The sequence below is a fragment of the Phyllostomus hastatus genome, unplaced genomic scaffold (assembly GCF_019186645.2).
Source record: "Phyllostomus hastatus isolate PE091 unplaced genomic scaffold, TTU_PhHast_1.1 phas_contig_86, whole genome shotgun sequence".
Lineage (NCBI taxonomy): Eukaryota > Metazoa > Chordata > Mammalia > Chiroptera > Phyllostomidae > Phyllostomus > Phyllostomus hastatus.
Genome location: NW_025333977.1, coordinates 42,266,181 through 42,284,516, shown reverse-complemented (window position 1 = coordinate 42,284,516; position 18,336 = coordinate 42,266,181).

Genomic DNA, 18,336 nt, shown 5'->3' with positions numbered 1-18,336 from the left:
AGGTGACCAGGCAGCTTTGCAGTTTAAATTCTGTGACTCTGTCCACCTGATGAACTATATTCCATGCATTGTCTGATGCACCATGAAACTAGTTTTATTAGTTTATTTTGCAGTCTCCAAGGGAAACCGTGTGACCCCCCTCCTCTGCGGACCAGGTCTTATGACTCCAAATGTTGGCCGTATCCCTGACTCTTCCTGCTGACCACCAGTCAACCAAAACTAATCATTGTTCTGATCTCACAGCCCCACTTGCTGACTATGGATCCAGCAACTGCTAAAGTTCCAGTTGCCCTCACCAATCAGAAAATACATGATTGATATAAGGTTATGGCCTTGGTTCCCTAGAAACCCATTCCTTTGATCTGATCACTTCCTTATAACTCTTGCCTTTACAACCATTGCCTTGCTTTCCCCACCTTAGAGGATGTCTTCAGTCCAAAGGCTACATTCTCTGATTTGCAAATATCAGAATAAAACTCTCTTTTAAATTCCTATAAGAGTTCTCTGGAACTTTTGTTTACAAATGTTAATGTTCACTCTCTTGTATCCACCAATGTAAAAGAAGTGGGTATCAATTCAGTTTTCCTTTTATCCAGTCCTACAGATTTTCTCGCTTTGCTTTTTCCTGCCTCCTTAATCTACCACCAGTGGATTCTATGTGACCTTCCTTACATTCTCTCCTTTAATTCTACGAATTCCTTGAGCACTGACAGCAGGTTGGCAGGACCCCATTTATAAAAGCAGTTTAGCCCATGTTTCTGTCTAGCCATATTTTTGGACCTTCTAACTCAGAATTTAGCAAGACTAATACTGAGGACATGAAAATTTTCAGGTTATCTTTTAGGAAGATTTTTCCATTTTTTTCCTTTATTTTTATACTTAAGTGCAGGACAATTGTGCTCCCAATGTCCTGATTTTTTATTACAGTATCTGCAAATGTCTAAAGGCAAATTAGGAAGGGATCTGAATGGACTACAATTTTTGTTCTAATTTCTAGCCTTCCACCTGACTAAGAGAATCTTTGTGACTATTATAACAATATAAGAGCTGCCTTAAAAAATTTCTTTCTTTTCAATTTAGAAATTCTTCCAAATAAGAACCCATTGTCTAGCCTTGACACTAGGCTCTAGAGTGACTCAAATCAATACTATGGATGCAGGAGGCATCCCCACAGGAGAATGCACTTGCTCCTTGAGTTAGCCTAAGAAAGATGGGGAGCCCTGTCTTTAAACAACTGTTTTAAAACACAGGGAGTCATGTCCTTTCCCCTCTTGAACAGAATAAAGTTTAAGATTCCCAAAACTTGGACCCACAGCCTATTCAGCTGCCCACTGCACACATGCATGCCATCCTACTGGTGGCGATGGTAGACCATCTCTGGGAGGAACGGGATAGACAGAAAACTCCCTGAGAGCTTGTCATGGCTGGGAAGAGAAGGCCAAGCTCCCAGGACATATAACAAGACAAACGGAAAGAAACCAGACAGAGACAGAGAAAAACAAAACCTATGAATACGCATCCAAGTAATCAAGAGTTATTGGGTTAGCCCACTACCCCATGCCCACCCTGTGGAGAATCATCAGAACCGTTTACATGACCACTCCTGTAGTGAAGAAAACCGACGTCCTCTGTGTGGTCCCCTCACACATTGACCTGTGTAGCCAATACAATACTGTGGAGACAACAGTACCTAATCATAAAAGACATTGCAAATTCTGCCTTCCTCTCCCAGATCCTCACTCTGGTGGAAACCAGTTGCCCCATCCTGAAGACACTCAAACAGTCATGTGGAGGTCGTGTTACAAAGAATTGAGGTTTTTACCAACAGCCGGCACCAACTGCTCAGCCAGGTGAGTGAGCCACCTGGGAGTGAATTCTCCACCAGCCAGGCTTTCAGATGACTGCAGTCCCCGTTGATGTCCTGACTGGCACTTCACGAGAGACTGAGCCAGAACCACCCAATAAGCCACCCTCGAATTCTTGATCCACAGAAACTGTGAGACAGTAAATGTTTACTCTTGTTTTAAGCCATTTCATTTTGCAATAATTTGGAATGCAGCAATAGATAATTCAAATGGAAACTTCCTGAACAGAGATAAAAAATTCTGTAGCTATCTATGCCTTTAAGTGCACTTTTTTTTTCTAGAAGAGTAGAATATTTTGTTTAATGATAATGGCCTTGGAATACCTGAGATATTGCTATCCTAGTCTCAGCACACATAGACATGGCCTTCCCTGCCCAGATCCACAGATGGCAGTGATGGTGGCCGCAAGAGCAGCAGTAACCACACACCCTCTGATGGGAGTCCGGTGCTCACCCAGGGTCCCCACAGCAGGGTCCAGGGTGGAAGGAGAAACAATGTTCGGACTCACTGAGCTATCTGCTGCATGCAGTCGGGGAATACAAAGGTGAGGAAACTGCCCCTGGCTTGGGAGCACCAGTGTGAACATAGGGCAAAATGAAAACAGCGGTCTCTTGTGTAATCCATAGCAGAGTTGGGCTTAAGAAGAACCCTAAAAGGAAAAGCAGTATAGCAGCAGTACAGCATGCATCCTGGCTGAACATCGGACAGACCTGCAGAGCTTTATAAACTGCTGCTGCCTGGGTCCCACCCCCAGCAATTCTGACTTAATTGATCTGGGCTGTGATCTGAATGTCAGGCTTTCCTAAATTTTCCCCAATGATTCTAACGTGCAACTAATGTTGAGAATCACTAGATTACAGGGACTTCATAGAAGGGAGAGGTATCATCCAACACAGAAAATCATCATGGGCTTCCCAAAGGACGCAGTGTTGGGGACGGTCTATAAAGGCTGGGGAGGCTAGGAGGACATTCCAGCGAAAGGGAAAGGCAGGAGTGAGCTGCAGTGGCTGCGGGAAGAGGGGCCTCCCGGCCTGCAGGTGGTATCACGTTTGCTGAGGCCATAAGGAATGTATTTGGAAAAGGAAAATGGGAGGTGACAGGGATGGTGCTATCATTTGTGTTCTGATTCTCAACCCTCGGGGTATCACTGCACACATTGCAGAGGCCACTGCTTGGCTAGAAAAGCAATAACTCACAAAACCCATGAATCATCAAGTTGTAAATCCCTGGCGTGCAACACATTTGGGGTATCATTTATAGAGAGCCACAGCTGCTGCCTGGACAAAAGAAGAAAAAATAACTGCTCCCTTCAAGCCCTATGACCATGCAACATCATCCACCAGATCATTCACATTGTCTGCTTTTTCACAACACTAGATCCTAAGATGACAAGTCCATCAGAATTTGGTCTGACTTTGGCTCGTCAACCTTGGCTGTGGGTCTCCAAGTGCATCCCTTTTCCTGGTGAAAACTTCACCTAGAGCCAGCCCTGTCCCCATCCTCTGCACCAGCTAGAAATTAACAGATGATAATTGCTTCTGTCAGGGATTGACAATTCAGTTAGTGTGGATTGCCATCCTATAAGACCTGCAATGCTGCTGTTCTTTATTTAGAAAGTACACCCTCCTGATAATCCATCTTCATCAGAAGAAGGATGCCTAGAGCAGTGCTTCCTAAACGTTAATGTGCATTTGAATGCCCTGAAGGTCTTGTTAAAATGCAGGTGCAGATTCTGAAGCTCTGTGGTGGGACCTACATTGATAGCCAGCTCCCAGGTAATGCGGATCTACTGATTCTCAGACCACTCTGAGGACTCAGGGCCACAGCAGTGTTCTCAAGCTTGGGACTTGGTTAACAGGTTGTCTTTAACTGTCCGTCAAGAGGTCTGTGTGCGATGTCAGAGACAAAGTGGCAGAATCATTTGATTCTGTCATGAAATATTAACTGTGATTTTCTTTTTTTATATTTTTATTATATTTTTTCCATTACCATTTAGTCCCCATATAACCCCTCTCCTCCCCATGGACAACTGTGTGTCCATGTCCATGAGTCCTTTTTCCTTTTTGCTCAATGACTCCACCCTCTAACCTCCATGCCCCCTTAGGTTTCAGCCTGTTCTCTATCTGTGAGTCTGTCTCTATTTTGCTTGTTAGTTCACTTTGTTCATTAGATTCCACACATGAGTGAAATAATTTGGTATTTGTCTTTCTCTGACTGGCTTATTTCACTTAGTATAATGTTATCCAGATCCATCCATACTATTGTAAAGGGTAAAATTTTCTTTTTTATGGCCAGTAGTATTCCATTGTGTAAATGTCCCATAGTTGTTTTATCCACTCATCTACTGATGGACCCCTGGGCTGCTTCCATGTCTTGGTGATTGTTAAGTAACACTGCAATGAATACAGGGGTGCTTATGTTCTTTCAAAGTAGTGTTTTGATTTCCTTCGGATAAATTCCCAGAAGTGGGATAACTGGGTCAAAAGGCAGGTCCGTTTTTAATTTTTTGAGTTGTCTCCATACCATTTTCCACAGTGACATCACCAGTCTGCATTTCCACCAACAGTGCAAAAATGTTCCCCTTTCTCCACATCCTCGCACGCACTTGTTGATGGTTGATTTGTTCATGATGGCCATTCTAACAGGTGTGAGATGATATCTCATTGGGGTTTTAATATGCATTTCTCTGATGATTAGTGATGTTGAGCCTATTTCCATATGTCTATTGGCCATCTGTATGTCCTCTTTGGAGAAGTGTCTATTCAAGTCCTTTGCCTATTTTTTAATTGTTTTTTTTTATGTTGAGTTTTCTTATACCACACACAAGAATAAATTCAAAATGTATTAAAGACTTAAATGTTAGACCTGAAATCATAAAAATCATAGAAGTAAACATAGGTAGCAAAATCTCAGACATTGTTTGTAGCAATATTTTATCAGATATGTCTCCACAGGCAAGGAAAACAAAAGAAAAAATAGACAAATGGGACTACATCAAACTAAAAAGTTTTTGCACAGTAAAACAAAACATCAACAAAATAAAAAGACAATCAGAGAATAATAGGGGAACATATTCACCAATACATCTGATAAGGGGTTGATATCCAAAATGTATAAAGAACTTAACTGTGATTTTCACAGAAATCTTTCTATTTTTAAAGTTTGTTCCTGTCTGATACGGATGGTATTGGTCAGTTGGCCCAGTTCCTCTTCAGTTGGCCAATGTGCAGTTAACAGGGCACAGCTGTATTTTCTCCTTCTAACAGGCATTACTCTGTACCTATATCAAATATGCCTTCAGGTGGGCTTTTATAGAGATTTTGGTTTTAGTCTTAGTGAAAGGAAAAACATTTGCAGCCAATTTTCAGGGGCAGAAATCTGACTTCTAAACAGACCACTCCAGCTGCCATGTTGCAAATAGACTTTAGGGCACTAATGCTGGGAATAAGGTATTTTGGTAAGCCATTACTGCATGACAAACAGCTACAAAATCTCAGCAACTCAAACAGTAAGCATTTATTTAGCTCAAGTGTCTGGGAATCATTTGGGGGCCTGGGGATCCAGGCTGGATCCCACTGGGGCAAAACCACTAGGGTTAGGCCTGCCGCTTACTGTGCTGGGGTTAGGCCTACTGCTTGCGAGTCTTCTGTGCTTTGACTCACCAAAATAGTCTGTCAAGGGGGAAGGGGCTCAAGGAGTGTTTTAAGTGGCTGATAATTTCACTTCATGACTCCTGATGCCACTAGAGACCATTTTTATAACAAATCATTTCAACAGTGTTCCTCAGGTTACATATCACACTTGTATATTCAATGTCTTCAACAGCCTGAACCTATCACTCTAGAGGTGAAATAACGTATTTTTATTGTTGAAATAAGACATCAGGATTTTCTAAGCAATACACTGTCATGCAGACGACTCCATTCCTGGAAGTGACTATTTTCCAAAATGATCTTCTTCCCTTCTGAGAGGCAGAAACATATGGTCTATTAATGGGCATAGTTGAAAGCTGTATCTAAACGTTACAAAAGAATGTGAAGAAAACTTACAAATACAACTAAAGAATAAATAAGGAATTCATTTGCTGCCACCTTTCTTGTTGAAACATCCATCTTTCCATCACACCACCTGTTAACGGACAGAGGGGCTGGCAGACCCTGAGACAGCAATGAGGGCACCCTCTGGAATCTCGGGGTCGTGTTCTACTCTGATATCCAGAACTATGTGAAATAGCCATCCTACATGTGTTTCCATTACCAGAGATATAGTTATAAATTAGGATTTTCATATTTGGAGAAAGTACAAACTACACTGGACAGGGAAACTCCTCTGTGGCTCAAAGTCTCACCCACGGCACCAAACCGGTATACAGACCTGTGTACAGATGTGGACACATCAGTAAAGGGTGATAGACCACACCATGTTGTTCTTAATTTCTAATGCAGTTTTAATGCTACTTTTCTAAAAATTGAGTTGCAACTTCTTCTATTAACATGGTGGTCCACAGGTATTTTAAATACCTTCTAGGTATTTTTTTTTTATTATTGTTGTTCAAGTACAGTTGTCTCCATTTCTTCTCCTCACTCCTACCTACCCCAGCCATCTTCACCTCCCTCCCCTGCTTCTGCCCCCCGCCCATGGACATAGTTTTGTCCATGTGTCCTTTATACATGTTCCTGAAAACCCTTCCCCTTCTACCCCCCATTATCCCCTTCCACCTCCCCTCTGGTTTCTGTCAGTTTGTTCTTAATTTCAATGTCTCTGGTTATATTTTGCTTGCTTGCTTGCTTGCTTGCTTGTTTGTTTTGTTGATTAGGTCACCTAGGTATTCTTATATACTAATGTCTTGAGGAACATGTGCCAAGGAGCTGCAAGCAAATCCAGTCCAGTCACTCACCTATCACCAGTCAGGTAAGACTAAGTATTTTTGACAAAGAACCTAGGAAAAAGTAGGGGAGGCTTTCCACTGGAAGAAAAAGAATTACTCCTAATAATTTTCAGTCTACAATACCAGGCTGTGCCAATAAGCCCAGCCTGCTATAAGAAAGATGAAACACGTACAGCCATAAAAACAATGAACTATCCACATTAAAAAGAAAAAACTACACACAAGTCCATTTACCAGCTCAGTTAAGATGACCTCTAGCCATCGCACTTCTTACAATGACAGGTCCTGCCTCCAACACCCACTAGACTTGGCTTTCACAGGTGGCCTGGAAATGACAGAAGAATTATTAGCTCTTCCTTTCCAGGCATCAGCATTTCACAAGCACTTATCGAGGCTTTAACCTCAAAAGAGCTCCTGCTCTGTGGGATAAACTTTCCTCCATCACATGTAATTAGCCCATTGATGCATCTCCCACACTGTGCCAATCCTGTGGAGGGCAGCATTAGTAGGTCAAGTTCAAGTGATAAAGACAGGTAGCACAGCTGCGTAACACGCCAAAGAGCCCTCTGTGGAGACAAGGCTGGGCCTGAGGGTCTCTGAATAACTGTTGATGCCCTGAGATATAGGACAATAGTTTGAACCCCGTGGCGTGTGACTAATGTTGGCAGTGGGGGACAGGGAGCACGTGACTCGGGTGCACCAGCGCAGTTGTTTCTCCTCCTCAACCATTCACGGGAAGTCCAAACCAAGTGCAGGCAGAGCTGGCCATGGTGAGTGGGAAGAGGGAGACCAAAAGCTGTAACATACACACAGCTCCTGAGATATAGGTGCCAGGAAGAGAAAGAAAACTATTTTTTCAACAATGTTGTTCATTAAACACCATTAAAAGAAAGAAGTCACAACCAACCATTGACACCTGAAATAGCACATGATTGAAGGAAAGTAAGAAATGTGGGTTCTACACCAAGCACAGCTGAGTTCACATGGTTCCACTGACCACAGAGAGATGTGGGGGCTAATGTGTTGTTGTCAGTCAATCTGTACCTGAGTGTTTAGATTGTATTTTTCCATTCCAGACTGGTGAAAAACACGGGGATTTTGCACTGTTGCAGAACAGAGAAGCATGACTTGAGTTTTTCAGGTAGTAAAGATGAATTTGTATGTTTTTTTTAACAGTTCTAATCCAATTTCAACACTTACAATCCCCTCCTCAATTACAAATTTGGTAGGAAAAAAAGGAAATGTGATCTCTGTTTCTCTCACAGGCATCCTTGCTCTGCCAGTGGGTGGGTTTCCCACAAGGAGACTAGGCAGCCCCACTCAAAGTGAAACTCTCATCACACATGTAGATAAAGCCCGGGAGTGACCATGGCACCCAGCAAACATTCAGGAATAAATTTGCCCTCTGAGACACCACCTGTAAAACTCATACATAATGCATGAGTCCAGCCATCTGTGGAAATAAACCAAAAGATTGTAAATGTGTGACTGAAGAGATTGGGAATATTGAAAACTCAATCAAGGGGATCAGGGTATAATTTCAAAGCAACAAAACCAAACTGCAGTTGTAATTTAGAAAAATAAATGCTAATCAATTGTATTGTGCCCAGTTTAAAAACAGACTCTGGAACACAAGAGTGAGTGGAGGGCCTGGAGCTCACAGAGAGACAGAGGGGAAGCTCAGAAACCCCGTCACCGGCAGTGTTCCTCCAGACCCATTGGTCTCGGTGGCAGAGACAAGGCTGGAATCACAAGGAAGTTTACTCCGCTGTGGCACAGGGCTGATGCACCAGGCCTGTGTCTGGCAGAGCCAGGCTGGCTCTCCAAGGGTCTTCAGGGCCACCACAGGTGAGGAGGAGGGACCCCTACCCCTGATGCCCCTCAAATAGCTCCTCCTTTACAACTCCCACATACTGGACTTCACCAAATAGTTCTTTTTAAAAACATGTCTCTTTTAAAAACAGCTGTTCTGAATTAAATGCACCCCAAACTCTTTTATATATTACTACTTCCCTTTGCTCTGACTTCATGGCTACTAAGCAAGCTCCTGGTGATAATTCTTTGTCCCTAGTGAAGGGAAGAAGACTCCCCAATGGCAAGTATAAATACCAGTCACCAACATTAAATATGCCCAATTATGAATGTATAAAATCCAGCTTAATCATCAGCCTCTTCTGAGTTTAATGGGCTCCAATAACACTGAAGTCACATTCCAAGTGAAGTCACCCTCTGGTCCAGCTGAGGCTCAGTCCCAAGATGAACTCACCACCCTCCGGGCCCCACTAACCCAGTGGGAGCTGGCCTGCCACTGCTATCTTCGAATTACAACACCGGCGTGAATTAAATGGTTAACTTTGTATTAGTTGACTGACAACCACTCTTCTTATCGCCATAAAACCCAGTGATAGAGTAAATGAACAGCTGTTGCCAGCAGTTGCTCTGGCAGGGGGTGGGGGTGGGGGGAAGGTCAGGTGATTGATCACTGGTGTGGCACCAGAAGCAAGTGGAGAATACAGGCCTTGTAAGTAAAGGGAGCATTTTTGAGGATGCTCACAAACGAAAAGGTATTCTTTCCCTTCTTAAAGCCAGAGGAACCAGGAAACCCACATAGGAGGCTCAGGGGAAGTCATTTGTACATGTTGGCAAAGATGATACTGAAACACCAAGCAGCACGTATTTACAGAAGGCATTTGCTGGAAAAACAGCCCCTCCAGCATCTAAACTTTGGTGTGGAAGATTGCTGCTACAAGTTACCACAAGTTCAGATGCACCCAGACAACACAGCTTCTTATCCTGCAGTGCTAAAGGTCGGAAGTCCAAAGCCAGTCTCACTGGCCTAAAGCCAAGGTGGCAGCTGAGTTGGTCCTTCTGGAGGCTCAAAGGCAAGCCTGTTTCTTTTGCCTTTTTCTGCTCCTGGCGACTGCCAAGCTCCTTAGTTCACCACCCTTCTTGCATCTCTCCTACCTCTCACCTCCGTTATCAGAGCTCCTTCCTGAGTCAGAGCCTCTTTATCCTCCTCTTACAAGGACCCTGTGGACACAGGGTACCTGCCTGGATAACCAGAATCCTCTCCCCAACTCAGAACCCCTAAGTGCTCACTCACACGTAAGTGCCCTTTGCCGTGTCAGGTAACACACACACTCACAGGTTGCAAGCATCAAGACGTGGGCCTTGTGGGAGCTATTGTTCAGCCTACCCCAAGCATTATAGCCATGCATGGTATTAAAAGGTAAACTGTGGTGTATTAAAAATGTTAAGAGTTTATTTAAATAAAAATCTATTATAATTAGTTGGGAATGTTCTGACAGCTGCTCAGGGAAAGACTTAAGTGTAGAAGCTAAGAGAGAAAATTGTATGCTTGGCCACAGTTTAAAGCCTAGTTGGTGTTTGTGGTTGGTTGTCCTTGGCATTTTGATTTCACCACCTTGAGGCATCTACGGGCTTAGATTTGGCTCTGCTTATGAATGCCACCATGGCATCAGAGCCACCTCAGCCTAATGGCCTCCTTATTCAATTCCTTTAACAGCTGGAGCAGGAGTAAATGGCACAACTAAAATGCAACTGACCAGCCTTGCACACTGAGCTCCAGGTGGCAGCCTTCTAAGACATAGATGATGCTTTCTCACTTGGACATGGACTGTGGCTTAGAAGATGGCACATCTGGAGTGGACTGGCACAGATAAATGTGGGACGAAAATCACCGCAGGGCATTAGCACAGATCAGCAGCATGGCCAGCACTGGCACAGCATAAGAGAGAATACTAATAGGACCCACAAACAGCCCTGATCCCAGCCAGGGGCATGTATTAGCAACTAGTAATCAACACCAGATGCTCAAATACGAGGGGCAGCCGGTATGATTAGGAACTGTGTGGGTTTATTTTACAATATATAAGCTGATGAAAGCTGTGCTCTACATTATGTTCTAATTAGTCATTTTTGCTGTCTTGATGCTAGGGAGAGAACTCCTTTAGATCTTGTTAAGCAAATAACCTGACCAGAGCTCCCAACTAAAGCTGGTGGTTACTATGCCAAGGCCTGAGCTAGGGAGCTCAGGGTCAACACCATGCACAGTCTGTTACTGTGCAGTGTCTCCCCTTTCAATGTCAGACATGCTGAGAGGCCCTCTTTAGCCCAAAATATCTCCCTAAGCAGCTCCATCACAAGCCTGCAAATGAAGATCTGTTTCATATCAAGCTTGCCTTCCCAAGTGGGTCTAAATTCAGGTTTATCTTGTTTTCAGCAGTATAATGATGAATTTAACCTTTTAACTTTTTGACATTTTGTAACACTTCTGAATCTTGGTTTCATCATCTATAAAATATAGATTATAATCTCCAACTTGTAGGTTACTATGATTGCAATGGATGAAGTAAAATTATAGATAGCACTGGGATATAGCACTCAATACATACTACTGTATGATCTGTAAACAGAGGTAATAATATACACAAGACTGTGTAACAACTGAGTGAGATCACATATGTGAAGCACCGACAGTACCTGCATGTAGAAGATGCTCCATAATGATGTCTTCCCAGCCCCTCCTTCCTTGTGCTCTGCGCAGTCACGCAGTCATTGTTCTCCCATTGGAGAACAATGGGCCCCAGAAAACTGCTGTCAAATGTCACGTTTTACCTGAGTCAGCCTCCAACCCTCTCACATTAGCTTGTCGGCACAGACTCATGTGTTAGCTGACCTTGCTGCACACCACTGCCCAGGAGCTCCTTAAGGAAGTCGGACAGGCTAGTTTTAATGGCTGAGACACTGGGGTATGTAGAAAGGTATTCACCAGGGGCCCTTATGAAAGGATCCTGTGGGTGACAGAGTACAGCTTTAACAAGCTTAAGACTTTCACAGGCTTAGATTTTCCTTAACAAGCTTAAGGCAAGAAATGTTGGTTGAGGAATTTACTGATTAATATAACAGAAAAGTCTGGAGGGCATATCTGGTAAATATGACTAGATACAGATACTCAAAATACATTTTCAAGAAGTGTGTCATGTTTGACCTCTTGACTTCTTTCTTCTCTTTGGTTTCCCTTTCTCAAGAAGCCTCCCTCTTCATGGTGGCCCTGCTCACTAGCTTAGCAAACTCGGTGGCCAGAGGGAGCCTCTTTCTCAACAGCAAAATCCCTGGGCCAGAATTCATTGGACCAGCTTGGACAAGGTGACCAACACTGTAACAGTCACTAAGGCCAAAGGGATGGAATATGCTCATTGGCCAGGCTTTGGAAATATGTCTACCCTTGGAGCTAAGATATGTGGATATTAGGTGGGAGGGGAGAGTTAGTAACAGCTCCCACCTGAATTCCATGGATTGAGTGGGTAATAAGTAGTTTGCCAAAGAAAAACCACAGTGCTAAGTTTAAAAGAAGCAGAAATAGATGCTGGAGAAACAAGACCTTCCAGTGGACCTAAGGCATAGGGCCCTAGGTTGCCTGGGCAGCGTGGCTCTGGGCCGACATAGCAGGCCTTAGGGATGAGAGGAGCGACATAATTTTTATGTGGCATTGCTGCTTACAGTTCTCCCCCTGTCTGCCTACCAGTAAGTAGATTACCACATTCCCATCAGCCTTTTAAAACAGTCTCTAGAATTCCCATGATTCACTTCCTTTATGACACTTTAGGAGAGCTTACAATTTTAGAGTGTGAATCATGACCTGGGGTCAAACGACTCAGACTTGCTGCTCATCCTGGACGGGCCAGCATGGACATGGAACGGGGCAGAGGGCTGGCAGTTAATGCCTTTGCTCGTAGAGCCTTGTTGTTGAGAGAGTGTTCTGAAATTGAGCAATAAAAATAAAAAAGAATCTGAAAAATCACAGTTTATTGATCACATCATCGTGCAGGTCTCACTGAGAGCTGGCCCCATTGAAAAAGTCACTCATTTTGTGTCCTGCTCGGTCCTTGATCCCTGGCCGTTCTGCAGGTCCCTCCAAGGTACTGAGTTTCCTACTTAAGAAGAACTTTCTGGAAAGACTAAATAAATTGTTTTATCCACCGCTTTATTTCAAGGACATCTGACAGGTTCAAGAGGCATAATTATACTCAATCCAAAGGCATCCTAACTTGTTCCAATCAGAGTTTACCTGTCCAGGTGCTTTAGAAGACTCCTGAGTGCTTCGGTTTGCTTTGTTTGTCTTGGCCTACTTACAGAGATGTTATATTATGTCTGTAATTCCCAAGGATACACCAACATTCTTTCTTCAGCATCTGCAGAGTACAGCAAATGTGGCTTGCTTTAAAAATAGAGCGAAGTTTTGACCCGTTTTGGCCATGGCTCTACAAAGCCTGGTTTTAAGAATGAAGTGGTTCCTCACAGCATCAGCAAAAGAGCTGAGAACATTGGTTCTTAATCCCATTCATACATTAAAATCATTCAAGGAGAATTTTAAAAAATAACCATGCCTGAGCCTCACCCTAAATCAATTAAATACAAATCTCTGAGGTTGGGGCCTAAGAACTGGAATTTTCATTTGAACATGCAGCCAAGTTAAGAACCACTGCATCGAAGACACTCTGGTTCTCGGAGCATCAGTCTGGGTCATCATTTCTGATTCATACGCAGGCTGGTGGCACCTGGGGAAAGACACCTGCAAGCCTAGAAACCGTGAACCCCATTCGTTTTGTCTTGGGTACCTGAGGATGACAAGTTTATGAGGTCAGCTTTAAAGGAGGCCAAATCTCCTTTGCTCATGGAAGAAAAATAACTGTCTAGTTTCAAACAAGGACAGTGACCGATAAAGGAAGTGTGTCACCTAAACTGTAAAGGGTCGGAGTACAGTTAGCAAAATCTTGTAGTGACAGCAGGCCAGGGCCTGGGTCTTTGTTCTCCCCAGATTCTGACACTGTTTGATATATGACCTGGGATTCATCTGTTAACCTTCTTGTCAAATTTAGCCACTTGAAGAATGGCCATGACCTTCTTAGCATTTAAAAGACCCGAGACCCATCAAAGAAACAAAAGGCATCAATTCTCATCTAAAAGTTACTTTTTACCCATAATAACTAAACAAAAAGGAAAAACAAGCCATAGGAGCTGTCAGTGGGAGCGAGGGCCAGTCTTCCTGATGAAGGCTGCCTTTACCGCCTCCCTGCCGCTTTCATTCTCTGCGTACAGAAATGAGACAAAACTATTAAAAATGCACCAAACTAGGTAGAGATGTGTTAAAATCCCCTCAGAAGGCTGAAAAGAAATAGCTGGAGAATTAAGCTGATCAGAGTGTCTCAGGACTAAAATACCTTCAGGATAAATTAGAGATTCAGAAGCCTCAACAATCTGCTAAAATGTATGAAAACCCACAAGCTTTCAAAGGTCCGCCCAGATCTACAGATATCTTCATGCATTGTCAAAATGTCTTTTTGTTATAGAGAAACAGGAAATAACCATAGAAACTGAGGTGGAAAATGTGTTATTAACCCCTACAAGGCCCTTTCACAATAAAAACTGATATGTAAAAACTAAACAGTCACATCCAGCGAGAAAAACTGGGAGTCAGGACTAACATATGGTAACATTCATCTGCCCAAAGTCCTCGGTGCTCCTAGGTCATGTAGTTGACAAGGTGGACCTGAACGCTTTATGTGACCTCCATTGTCAGAACAGAAGGAGACTGGTTAATTCCTCCCAGGCTCAAGGAGCCAACCCTAGTGGGCAATGTTACTTGACTCTGGAGAGCACAGTAAGTGACTGGAGTTCTCCCCAAGAGCAGACAACTGCAATGGCACACAGGCAGTTCACCTCACAACATAAGGTGCCCCGTGGCAAGTACTGATATGTAGATGCCATGTCTTGGAGGACCATCTATCTACCTCCTAGATGTATTCCCATCAAAATGATCTGTTTCTTCCGTTCCTCTGTTCACTCTTTCAGAAAACAGGTAATTCTATTGTGTGTGAGACTCAAAGCTAGGTATGGTAGATGCAGAGCTTAGTAGAAAATTTCCTTCATTCAAGGAGTGTGGCAAGAGTTGTCATTAAGGAATGCCTAGCATGCAGTGTACACTGTGGGGTGGGGGGGGAATTTAACTCAGACTGGATGGTACAGCCAGGAGAAGTTTTATGGGAGTGTCAACTGAACTAAAACAAATGACCCAATGAAAAAAATGAAAAAAAAATTACCTTAGTAATTGCATTCCAGATAGACAGAAGAGTCTGTGCAAAGCCTACGAATGGTTCATCGATCAAGAAGAGTGTCCCAGGCATTCCATGTGGCTGGAGTGTGGGGAATTGGAAGACAAAAAGAAAGAGATGGGACAAGCCAGCAGTGCAAACCAAATCAGGAAGGATTTTACTGGGCCTGTTCAGGGGTTTGGACTTTACACTGAAGGTAATGTGGAGCTCCCACAGGTATTAAACAGTGTTGTGAACAGATAAGAGCAACAGAATGAAGAATAAATTGGAAGATGGAGAAAATGCAAACGAAGAGGACAGTGAGGAAGGCTCATTACAGGAGAACTGTGGAAACCAGAAGGCATCAGGATGAGGGCATCAGGACAGGGATGAGGACGGGGGAGCAGCTTGGGCAGAGATGGAGAGTCAGAGAGGGAGTAGGGGATGGTGGTGAGAAAGACACCTTGAAGTGAAAGCACATCTGGGAGAGGACAGTGAGTCCGGTTTTAGTGTTAGTTTTAAGCTGGGTCCAATCAGCAGGTGAATTTGTAAATCTGGGGCTGGGAAAAGATGCTTGACCAGCAGTGGAAATCCGAAACCGGACGTACAGGTAGATGCGACCATCTGAGAAAGCACGTTTGTGAGCTGAGAACATGGTCACACGCAGACACCTCCCTTCAGGAACCCGCAGGCCAACAGTGATGGAATCTGTAAGAATGGACAAGGAACTGAAGACCCCGCAAGTGCATAAGCATAACATACCAGTGCTGGCTACCATTTACTGCCCAGTTAACAGGTTCCAGACAGTGCTGTGCCTGGGTGTGACCTCATTTCAACTCCTAACAATTGGGGAGCCGTCTCCCACTTATTACCCTTATTTTTCTGATAAGCAACTCTGGATTTGGAGAGGTTAACAAACCCACCCCCAGGAATGCATTACTAAGTCAAGGAGCCAGGTTTTGAACCTAGTTCTGTCAGATTGCAGTGCACGCACGTTTAATGTGTGATGGTCTATTATCACGCAGTCTTTGCAAAAAAATAAAAGAGTGAGAGAGAGAGAACATGTCTTTTCTCCTGCTGTTTACCAAGACAAGAAGTGAAATTTCTAAACATAAACATTGGAAAAAGAAACAACGATTTGGGAGCTAGGAGAAGCAAAGAGACTTTTCTTTTACTAAAATTGAATCAGAAGCTGCCTCGGCCACAGCCTGCCTGTGCCGGGGGACAAAAGGGCCCCATGGGGAACAGATGTCAGTGAGCCCAGTCGTTCCTTTCTGAATGTGACAGACACACGCTGGCATTTCAGCATGGTTCGCGCCACATGGCAGAGAATTATGCAGGGTGGGTGGGCCGGGCACCAACATGCTGAAGAAAAACAAACTTCAAGGCAGAGCGAAGCCTTGCCAAAGGGTATATTTTCTACAGCAAATCATTAAAAGAGAAAGTGCCTTTTCACGAGCTTGATTTCAGACAAGATGGTTCTCCCACAGCTTTTCCATTCTTTTCCCTGGAAATCTGTATCTCCACAGGGTGGTACGGTCTCGGCCCTGGTTTTGTTTCCACCATCTCTGGTCTTCAGATGCAGGCTCAGCAGGAGCCTGATCTCGTCTCAGAGAGGGTCCTTGAGGGAAACTGGGCAGAGGGACCCCTTCCACAGAATCCCACCAACGGCTTGTGTTTTCCTCTTTGATTTCAAATGACTGACCAATTTTTCTAAAGGTGAGTAGTTGTTTATACTCAAAACTATCAAGTCTATCTCTGACTCTCTTCCTCCCACCCTCTTCCCTTTCTCTGTCTCTCCCTCTCTCTGTCTCCCCCTCTCTCGCTTATACACATACACACACATGCAGGCATGCACACACCTTCCTGTCTAGCAAAATCTCATTGCCTAAGTAAAGAGTGCAGTGTAGCAGAAAACAAATGCAGGAAGTGACAGACGACACAAGTGTTCGTCCAATTAGCAATAAGAAAGTCACAAGTACGGGTGGTGAACATCCGTGTTGAGCAGCCAGCTCAGCAAAGAGCTTTCCTTAATGTCCCTGGTGTAATTAGAACCATTCGGTCCACAACTGACCACCCTCCCCTGTATTTCGAGTACACTGCTGTGCCCTGCTCACAAGGGGCCATCAGCAGTCTTGATTAAGCCACAGGCTATTGTGCTATTTAAACATACATTTCATTGATTCTAAAACAAGCCTTTCCCCCCCACATTTTACCATCTTTAAAATCAAAATGAGCCTTAGAATTCAGGCAATCATGGTACAGTTGTCCCTGTCTCTGCATGGCAGACTTGGTCACAGCTGTTCACAGTGTCATTATCCCAGCTGAGTTCAAGGCATGGTTGCAACAGCCCATGTTGAGGTTCAATGCCGTTTAAAAGCCTCTCAAAAGATTATCCTCTATTGTGGCATTCAAACAATGAGTTACTCTGTATACAAAAAGAAACAGCAGAGTGGGCGTAAATTTGACATTTGTGAAACAAATATTTGTTGTTACACGAACAACTGCAATTTCTTACTTTCTCACAGAGCAACAACGGACTGCTTTCAAGGCCTAAAAAAAGAAAAAATCCACCAAAAAATGAAGCACTTACATTGGCCCCACATCAAACAGTGCAACTAAAAGCAGGAGTAATTGCCAAATTTTTCAGAAAAGATGGAAGAAATTTCAAAGCGCAAGAGACTAGTATTACCAACTACAGGGCTATGCAGAACTGCTGTTAAGACATTATGTTAGAGTTTAAAATAACTTTTTTCTCTTAGATGTTTATAAAATAATGGTAAATTTTATACTCTATGGTTTCTTGGATTTGATGAAAAACAGTATGTCCAGAATAACTTCCATCCCAAACAGACATATAACGACCATTACAGTGCTTGAGAATCTGTGCAGAGTAATTTCACAGTTCTAGACAGAGTGGCCACTTGCAGACTTCTATTTGAAACAGAGACAAGTCTGGGTCCCCAAAGGCAATGCCCACCTTATCAGTTGCCCTCCCTGCCCTGTTCTCCTGGCTGACAGAAGCCTGAATGGTTTCAAGGCTTAGGGGGCCTTGTGCTTCAGAGGAGACATGATTCTCCTCCACCCCAAGGGATCTTAACCAATCTCAACATGATGGCCTCTGCTGTTTCCCATTGGCTGGTTTAGGGGGAGCATGTAACCCAGTTCTGACCAATGATATATAAAGAAATAGGACAGGAAGGGAGCAAGTTTTCTGGGACCTTAAAAACAAAGATGCATAAGGAAAAAAAGAAAGATGTCTTTTCCACTGCTGGGCTTGGTGATGCCTGGAGCTGCTGGAGCTGCCCTGCACCCATGAGGAGGCTACCTGAAGGACAAAGACACATGCCAAAGATGGCAGGGAGGGAAGGGGGAGAGGACCTATATCCTTGATGACAGCATGGAACCACTTTCTTAACCAAAGGTTAAGACTGCTTTCTGGTTATGTGAGATATTAAACACCTTTGTC